Source organism: Cervus elaphus, chromosome 27 (assembly GCF_910594005.1).
Source record: "Cervus elaphus chromosome 27, mCerEla1.1, whole genome shotgun sequence".
NCBI classification, from domain to species: domain Eukaryota; kingdom Metazoa; phylum Chordata; class Mammalia; order Artiodactyla; family Cervidae; genus Cervus; species Cervus elaphus.
Genome location: NC_057841.1, coordinates 21,907,559 through 21,917,860, shown reverse-complemented (window position 1 = coordinate 21,917,860; position 10,302 = coordinate 21,907,559). Strand labels below are relative to the sequence as shown.

The window sequence follows — 10,302 nt, the reverse complement described above, 5'->3', positions numbered from 1 at the left end:
GGAAACATATCAACTTCTTTCAACATGAATAAGCATGAAAAACAATACTGAGTAACATCAGTTGAAAGTTTAAATACATTTTTAAACCAAATGAAACAATAATTTATATTGTTTATGGAAATACACATAAGAAGGAAAAATATAAAAGCACGCATGGTTATATATAGATAACAATAGTGTTAGAGAGATTTTCAGAATAGTGATTACTTTCAGAGAATGAAGAAGAGGAAATTGATGGGGTAGTGGTTGGATTTACATTTTTTCATTAAAATGGAAAAGGGAAATTCTATTTAGGACCTTAAAACTTAAGTTCTTTTACATGTAGCACCATACAAAGTTTAACGATGACTAACTTTGCTTTTGTATTCCCTTTCATGAAGAATGGTCTTCAGAATGTCCAGTGACCATGGACAACACTGGCATCCTTCAGAGATATTCCATTACATTACAAAATGCTGGACTGTGGGCTTCCTTATTGGAAGAAAGGATCATCCTATAGCTTATATGTCAAGAGATCATATCTGGGAGACATTTGAATACTGAATATCTCAAATAACAGGGGACTTACCATTCATATAACACCCACTCAGTCTTTTTTTTTTTTTTGAAAGCAGAGACATATTTAATTGCCACAACTCAGAGTTTTTTGGAAACTAGTGTGGGGAAGAATGTCAGCCATCCCTCCAAATCATCACCAGGGGCAGCTAACACAGACCTACAGAGCTAATCAAAAGAGCTCTTCTGATCACTATCCAGTTGATGTCTAACACTGAACAAAACACTTTCATTTACATAAACAAGGACAGAAAGTACACATATTTACATGTACGAGATACTGTGAAAAAATCAATTCCCTAGAAAAAAAGAGACCGGACTAACAGCAGAGTCCCCTCTAAGAGTCAATATGGCTTGTAGAACATACATTTAATAGGGAATTTCTGATAAAACAAAATATTGTAAAACATACTGTTTTCAGAATATGTTTTTTAACATTTAACCATATATGCAACACCTACTCAGTCTTGCATAGTCTGTTAGAAATATATTTTGCTGACAGAATATCTGACTTGTACTCTCCATTTTGAGCTTCTCTATGTGCTTTCTGGAAAAACAAGGTTAAATATTGTATGTGGCAGTTTTTCTGAAGTTCCCCACTTGGTGTTTTCTTCAACCTGCTTTTCAACAGAATCATACCTCTACTTGCAGATCCCTCATGGCCCTCTGCCCTCTACTTGTTCTATCTGTTACAAGCACTTTCTAGAATAAGGAAGAAACCCTGTGTAGAGAGGTTGATGACACTAGACTTTGTAAGTCAGTCCCTTCCTATACTTTACCATTAAAAGCAATGTCCTGGGAGATCAAGTCAGTATTTTGGCTGTTATTTTTTTCACCAGTTATGTTATTACAAAATGATGCAGCAGTAGGTGGTTATGGCAGATCTCTAGGAGGAAAGCTCTCGCCGTGGCTGTCCTATTGTACTTACAAACAGCCTACATCCCTCCATACATATGTATGTAGGCAGGAGACATGGGCATTTTTTTTTTTCTCATATCATGAATAATTTTAACAGTACAGACGTCTGACTTTGAGTCAACAACCAGTTTCAGACGAACGCAATTGCAGCCAAGGAAAGTTTCTAACTAAAATTAGCCACTTTTCATATTTAACAAACTACTGCCTGCTGTATTTCCTGTGATCTCAGCTTTCCTCTTCCTCTCATATGGTCACATGTAACATTGACTCCACTTCCGTCTCTATTTTCTTCTTGGCTTCTTTAAGTGTAAAACTTGCATCTCCTCCTGCCAAATGACTTCCCAAGGCTGCATCTAGGATATGCCAAGCCAGCTCAGGCTCACATCTTCCTATATTATCCTCAGATTTCAGTGACCATGAGTTCCTTTGCCCTATTCCAAGAAACTGGAATAGGAGCCTCACATGAAAACAAAGAAAAACACTTTGAGGGCAAGAATTCAAAAAAGACCTCTGGGCACAGCCCCAAGCAGATGATAAATTGAATGTTTTTAAGAACTATATCTCATTTAATCTTTATAGAACATTCTGCAATATCTGTAATTATTCATATATTACCGATGAGGAGCTTAAGCAATTTTTCCATGACATCAATAAACTCTCAACTATGTTGATTTTGTTGGACTCCTTGGAAATTAGATCACTGTCTTATTCAGCTTGACTGGTGTTAAAAATGTCAGACACTGAATGGCTTAACCGACATATGTTTAATGTTCATAGTTCTGGAGGCTGAGAAGTCAAAGATCAAGGTGACAGAGATCTGGGTCTTGATTAGGACCTTCTTTCCTTCTAATGATGCTCACTGTCTTGCTGTATCTTCACAGAGTGAAGAGAGGAAGCTCTGATATCGCTTCTTCTTCTTGTGAATGCTACTCTCGTTACAGTGGCTTCAACCTCAAAGTGAAAGAAAGTGAAGTCTCTCAGTCGTGTCCGACTCTTTGCAACCCCATGGACTATAGCCTACCAGGTTCCTCCATCCATGGAATTTTTCAAGCAAGAGTACTGGAGTGGGTTACCATTTCATTGCCACCCAAAAGACCCACATCCTAATATCATCACATTGGCAGTTAAAGCTTCAGCATATGAGTTTGGAGGGGTCACGTTCAGTCCATGGCAACTGTGCTCTGCTTATTTTAAGTCCAATCGTGGCTGTACTTCTCTGACTAACCCTGTTCTTGTTCAGTTTGCTTGCTTTTAATAGGAATTGTCCTAGTTTGCATGAATCATCTATCATTGAAATTACATAGTAAGCCCTGGATTAATTGAACTGATGGCATCCTGCTCTATAGATCAGCTTTTCCATGACTGTGGTTGATAGATGAGAGGGACACTTTGGGAATTTTATTAAGGAAACATTTATTTCAGACTGCAGTCCTCCACCTTCTGTCTTATTATCCAGCCTCAGAACTCTTGTGTTCTCAGCATCAGATGACCCTCAGTCAAGAATTTTCATTCAAGTGTTTAATCGATTTTGGAGGCTGTGTGGCACTTGGGTGTAAAGTATAGCTTCTGGGATCTAAGAGTCTGGCTTCAAGTTCCATTTCTATGATCTATTAGATTCATGAGTTTACATATTACCTCATCTCAGGCCATCGTTTCCTCATCTGTTAACTGAAGATACTAATAGCATCTACTCCACACAATTGTGGGGAGGATAAAATGTATAAAACTCATCGTTTAGTTTGAAATAATAATTTACTCTGAATAGAGGCTACAGTTTCTCAAGGTTCTCACAAGACCATACATTTTGGCATTTGATGAATCTCATTTTATTTGAATATTAAGCAGTAGACAAGTTTCCCACACAGTTGTGTGCTATTGAAATGCTTCTTTTATCTCTAGAAAGCAATTCTAATTATGGTAAATTTATAGACTACATGGGAATTATCATCAGAAATGCTTAAATACTCAACTGGTCTGGTATCTTCTGTCTTGTTTCCTCCGTCAGTGTGAAAAATTGTATCCTATAGAGCTTGGGATTTGGCAAATAAACAAACTGACAAATATCCTGTTACTTTCCAGACCCCAATCTTCTCATTTGTGTCTGAGGGACTTGATCTAGAACCTTAGTAGAATATAACAAATGTAGCTCCTGCTTTAAAATTCTTACATATCTATGATGATGATTATAATCCCAATTATGTTCATATTTAACAAACATATCTTTATATACTTATCACTTTTTAAAAAAAGAATTCTAAAATGTGTATATAGTTATTTGAGCTTAATTTTTAAAGTGTTTTCAAAGACAAAAGTTAAACAGTGTTTCACTTTAGGCTTGAGTCATTTTACATTGTAAATCGTAGTTTCTGGTGAATTTAACTTTGGTGCCAAGACCATGTCCTTGGATCAGTTTCACAGAAGCATGTGAGAAGGCTGATGTGTGGGAGGGAATGAAGTTTTTGCACATAGAAGAAAATGATTTCTGGATGTGCTTAGAGATGTTGTGAAGTGTCTGTTGTGCCAGGGCCAGTGGGGCTTGCTGAGAAAGAGTACAGGGGCTCCTACCATTCTTGGGGCCATAACGGTTTATGCCCTGCTGCAGACATTGGGTCTTATTCTCCCATGGAGTCTTAAATTCTCTCTTTTAAATCTAAATATTTGCTTGGTTCTTCAATTGTGCCATTTTTCTTAGTTTATGGTCCTGCCTATTTCTAACATATAATAAAAAATATTTTAAAAAATATGTATCCTATTCTGCTACAACCACAAGCTTCTGTTCTCTCTCTTTCTCTCCCCATCAAAGCTCTTGCATGCACTGCAGCCCTAGAGTTCACTGTTGAAGAGGCAACATGTTCTCCCAAACTTTCATTCTTACAACTCGCATGCTAGGAACTTTCTTCCCACCATAAGTATTGAGAAGACAGCTTTTGCTTCCATCCTTTCACTCGCCTTTCCTTAGCAGAGTAAAAGTTAGAACTCCAGATATCTATTGGGTAGAATTAATGCATCAGCTGATTGATGCTCACCTCAACCCTTCACCTTGCATGGGCAGGAGTAGAGTAAGAGGTGTGGAGGAGGGGGTCTATCTTTGATCCACAGATTCACTGTCCTCATCAAAAGGATATCGAGATTTAGACTGGAAACTTCCAAGAGTCTGGACAAGGAGCACTCAGACTGATATTTCAGAATTTCCATGACATGGTCCTCAACTGCATTAAAATCTAGCACACTGTGTTCTTTAAAGAGTTCTGTGTTTGAATAAGTAAACTCTTGTGCTTCAAAGACACCCAATGCTTTCCTTGAATTTTACCTTTATTTAAGGTATTTCTTCTCAAAAAGTTTCACTTTTAAAAGTTATTTATACATTAAATTTCTGTCTTCTATAGTGGTATAAACTCTTTCTAAATCAGAATTATTACCTTTATTCTATATTTTAATTCACATAACTGTTTTTACCTACAAGACTAAAAGCTTCTTTTGGTTTTGTGCTTGTTTTATAAGCTTCTTGAATATACAGGATCTTCAATTTGTTCATTTTATCCTTAAACGTGCCTGACTTAGTGCCTTGAAGACAGTAAAAACTCATCATTCACTACTTAATTGTTATCTGGGAATTAAAATTTAATGTCTGAGAGTTCATTCAATTCTAGCTGAGAAAGATGTGGATCAGGAAATACCACCTTTCTTTAGACCAGACAGTCCAAGTTTTGATTATTTATCTCATTTTTTCCTGACCAGTCTTTCTGCTAATGAATAACCAATATTTATCAATCTCCATATCCTCAGACTGGAACATCACTTTCATATGAAGTGAAATTGTGAATAAATCTACAAAAACTCAAGGATTTTGCCATATTGCCATACTTTTTTTTTTTTTTTTTTACATTCAGGGATAAGAAAGGGCTTTGGTCAGAAAAATTCCTAGTAGTCTAAGCTCCCTGTCTTCTCCATTCTCCCTTTCCTCTCGGTATTTTCTTCCCATTCCCTTGATGCTTTGATTCCACTTATTGGCCCTTGCTTTTCAGAGGGCCTCACTGTATTATTATTTAATCCAGAAAGAGAAACACCAATATAGTATATTAACACATATATATGGAATTTAGAAAGACAGTAACAACAACCCTATATACAAGACAGCAAAAGAGACACAGATATAAAGAACGGACTTTTTGATGATGTAGGAAAAGACAAGGGTGGGATGATATGAGAGAATAGCATTGAAACATGTATATTACCATATGTAAAACAGATGACCAGTGCAAATTCGGTGGATGAAGCAGGGCACTCAAAGCTGGTGCTCTGGGACAACCCAGAGGGATGAGGTGGGAGGGAGGTGGGAGGGGTGTTCAGAATGGGGGGGACACATGTACAACCAAGGCTGATGCATGTCAATGTATGGCAAAAACCACGACAATATTGTAAAGTAATTAGCCTCCAATTAAAATGAATAAAGTAATACAAAAAGAAAAAAGAGCTCTCAAGGGCCATGCTTCCCACGTGTTCTGGTCTGCTCCCTTATTACTGTCACCTATTGAAATCATTCTAGCCTGGGGAGAATTTTGTTGTTGTTGTTGTTGTTACATAAATTAACCCATTTATTATAGGCTAGCAACATTACTAATGATGGCACTTCTACTGGTCCTTCAGTTCGTTCAGTCTTCTGATGGCAGGCTTCACTGTGCCTACAGAAGTGGTGGTGTAGGTCCAGGCAACTCCAGCTACTGTTTTCATCAGGAACCACAGTGCCAAATGCCCATTCCTCATCTCTTCATCTTCGTTTTGCCACAGAAGAAGCAAGTGTACTTGGTGTGCTAGCTGATTTCAATTTTCTTCACTATTTTCTCAAGAGAGGTATCATAACAGGTCCTGTATTTGCCCATAATCCAACTTTCTTGATGCGTTTCGCCAGGTCTCAGCCCAGAGAACTGGAGAGCATTTTCATTTCAATATATCATGCTATGTTTATCCTGCAGAATCTTTTCCCTATGCTTCACCTGCAGAAATAGTTGAAGAGATCAATATAAATAAAAATAAATCCAAAACATATTGAAATTTGTGTAGTATTCTTAGAGAAGTGGAAACCATGTGAGATCCTTTCTGAAAGGAGGAAAGCAGAGGATAGAACTAAAGGGCAAGCCACAGCCTCGGGTCAGTCGGGGACGAGTCTCTACAGGAAATATGGACCGAGCTGTTTCCTGAGTGGTGGGATTTGGAGCAGGGGAAGGACAAGAGCAGACAGCCGTGCCATGAGTTGTGGTGCTAGAGTAGAAGATGTCGCGCATCGGTCACTGATCTCTTCCATTGCCATGGTTCTAGGATAGCAATGTGGCTGATTGCCTGCAGGAGACAGTGTACACTCTAAGATATCTAACTGATAAGAGAGCAGCTCACCAGGTGCTGGTGATGTTTGTGAGAAATAAAAGGTCAACAAAATCAAATCTTTATTGTTGACTTTAACCTGTGCTTCCCCTTTTTGACTATATTGTAGAATGCAAGGCAAATCAGAACCTCTGGATCATTTTCCCAAGAAAGCAACCTGATCCAAAGATGTAGTAAATAGATATACAGGGTGTTTTAACTACAAAATTGGTGACAAAATCAAGGCTCACTACAATTTGTGAAAGAAGGACAATGCACTTCCACAAATAAAATAGATTATAGCCAAGGTAAAAAAGTCAACAACTAATAGACACAGCATCTGGGAGGTATCAGAGATAATGTTTCATCTAAAAAACTGGGATCAAGAAAATAGATCTAAGTTGAGAACTTGGATACAAAATATAATTGATAAAAAACAAAAATATTCAGTGAGTGTCATGATATAAAAAATGAGCACGGCAGACAAGAAAGTTAGTGATGTGGAAGGTCTTGCCTAGTAATTGTTAAAGAAAGTTTCACGTAATGTTAAAGAGATTATGATTGTGTAAATAAGAGAAACAAGAGCTAGGAAGGAGCCATTATCATTAAGCCAGGTCATTATTCACATTTAGGAAAAATAAAAATTGGGAAATTATACACACATACTTAATGATTCTTCATTCTCATTATTTAAATATATAATTAAGTAGATTATGTATTGTATCATATATTTAAATAACAAGGTAGCAGAGTATCACTGGGGCTTCCCTGAGAGCTCAGCAGGTAAAGAATCTTCCTTACAATTCAGGAGACACAGGAGATACAGTTTGAATCTCTGGGTTGGGAAGATCCCCTGGAAGAGGAAATGGCAATGCATTCCAGTACTCTTGCCTGAAAAATACCATGGACAGAGGAGCAGATCAAGAACCAAAAGAAGAAAATTATTCAGGGACTTGGACCTCCATTTTCCACTGGTGAAAATGTTTGCCAGTTTTGAAATCAGCAGCAGAGAGTTTGGGAAGTTCTTTTGACATTCAAGGGAGGCTATATGATCAAAACATTAACCACTGGCATGCAAAGCTCACCATGGGTAGAATTCCTAGTGAATTCTACCACAGATTCTATTGGGATTCTAAAATCCCAATGCATTAAATTATCCATAAAACAAATCTCAAGAAAGTCTAAAGGGCTGAAATCATAAACAATATGTTCTCTGCCATAATAAAATTAAGCTGGAAGTCAACATCAAAGAAATAAATATATATGTTTTCAAATTAAGATATATACACTGAAGTATCAAAAAATCAATGAATAACTGAAAATGAATGCCAGAAAACCCTTTGAGCTGAATGATAATAAAAATATTACGTGCCATAACTTGCTCAATCAGTGATTAAGGAAAATTTTATAGAATCAATTGTGTACATTTTTTTTTAATATTCTCATTTTCTCCCAGCTTTATTGAGATATAATTGACATATAGTATTTAGTAAGTCTAATGTTATATAATGCATTATTTCACACATCTATGTATCATGAAATGATTGACACTATAATATTAGCTATCACCTTCATCACATCATGTTATTAAAACTTTTTGTGGTGAGAATATTTAAGATTTGTTCTCTTAACAAATTTCAAATACATACTATAGTATTGTTGAGTATAACCACCATACTATACATTATATCTTCAAAGTATTTGTCTTATAATTGAAAGTTTATACCCTTTCACCAACATATCCCATTTCCCCATTTCTCAGTCTCTGATAATCACCATTCTACTGTCTATTTGAGCTTAATTATTTTAGATTCTATATATAAGTTATATCATACACTTTTTGTCTTTTTCTGACAGACTTATGAAGGTCCATCCACATAGTCAAAAATGGCAGTGTGTGTGTGCGTGCGCGCGTGTGTGTGTTTGCATGTGTATCCATCACATCTTCTTTATCCATTTGTCTGATGATGGACACTTGGGTTGTCTCCATATCCTGACAATGGCTATTGTGAATAATTCTGCAGTGGACATAGAGATGCCTATAGCTCTTTGACATCCTGGTTTCATTTCCTTTGAGTGTATATTCACATGTAGGCCTGCAGGGTTACATAGTAGTTCTATTTTTTAACATTTTGAGGTGTCTCCATACTGCAGATGATATTTCATTGTGGTTTACATTTACATTTTTCTGATGATTAGTAATTTGAGCAACATTTATATTAGTTAAAAAAAATCAGGGAAAGCTATAGTTCGTCTATTAGAATTAATACATAAGTTTAGAAGAGTTGCTGGATACAAGGCTAATATACAAAGCATAATTGTATTTCTATAATTGCAGTAGAGTTATGTAATCAAATTAACAGTAAATATTGAGAAATAGTGAAGACTGGAAATAAATGTAACAAAAGATAGGTAAAGTTTCCACCCAGAAAGTAAAACATTACTAAGACAAATTAGATACCTTACTTAAATAAATGCAGAAACCACCTATCTTTATGGACTAGAAATTCTAAATATTGTAGAAATGGCGAATTTTTCCCAATTAATCTTAGCACTCAACATAATCTTAATGAAAATTTCTTAGATTTTGAAAAGAACTTGAGAATCTGATTTTTTATTAATTTTAACCTTTTTATTTTGTGTTGGGTATAGCTAATAAACAACATTGTGAGTTTCAGTTGAAAAGTGAAAGGACTCAGCCATATATTTTATATATACCTACACCAAAGCCTTTGACTGTGTGGATCACAATAAACTGTGGAAAATCCTGAGAGAGATGGGAATACCAGACCACCTGACCTGCCTCTTGAGAAACCTGTATGCAGGTCAGGAAGCAACAGTTGGAACTGGACATGGAACAACAGACTGGTTCCTAATAGGAAAAGGAGTATGTCCAGGCTGTATATCGTCACCTTGCTTATTTAACTTATATGCAGAGTGCATCATGAGAAACGCTGGGCTGGAAGATGCACAAGCTGGAATGAAGATTGCCAGGAGAAATATCAATAACCTCAGATATGCAGATGACACCACCCTTATGGCAGAAAGTGAAGAGGAACTAAAAAGCCTCTTGATGAAAGTGAAAGAGGAGAGGGAAAAAGTTGGCTTAAAGCTCAACATTCAGAAAGTTAAGATCATGGCATGTGGTCCCATCACTTCATGGGAAATAGATGGGCAAACAGTGGAAACAGTGACAGGCTTTATTTTTTTTTTTGAGGGGGGGTGTCTCCAAAATCACTGCAAATGGTGATTGCAGCCATGAAATTAAAAGACTCTTACTCCTTGGAAGGAAAGTTATGACCAATATGCTGGATAGCATATTAAAAAGCAAAGACATTACTTTGCCAACAAAGGTCCATCTAGTCAAGGCTATGGTTTTCCCAGTGGTCATGTATGAATGTGAGAGTTGGACGGTCAAGAAAGCTGAGTGCCAAAGAATTGATGCTTTTGAACTGTGGTGTTGGAGAAGAC

At 36.6% G+C, this 10,302-nt stretch overlaps 1 pseudogene; it reads right to left on the bottom strand.

Moving 5' to 3' along the window:
- Positions 1-6,105: 6,105 nt before the first annotated feature.
- On the bottom strand, positions 6,106-6,755 carry LOC122684739 (annotated as a pseudogene).
- Between the last annotated feature and the right edge of the window lie 3,547 nt (positions 6,756-10,302).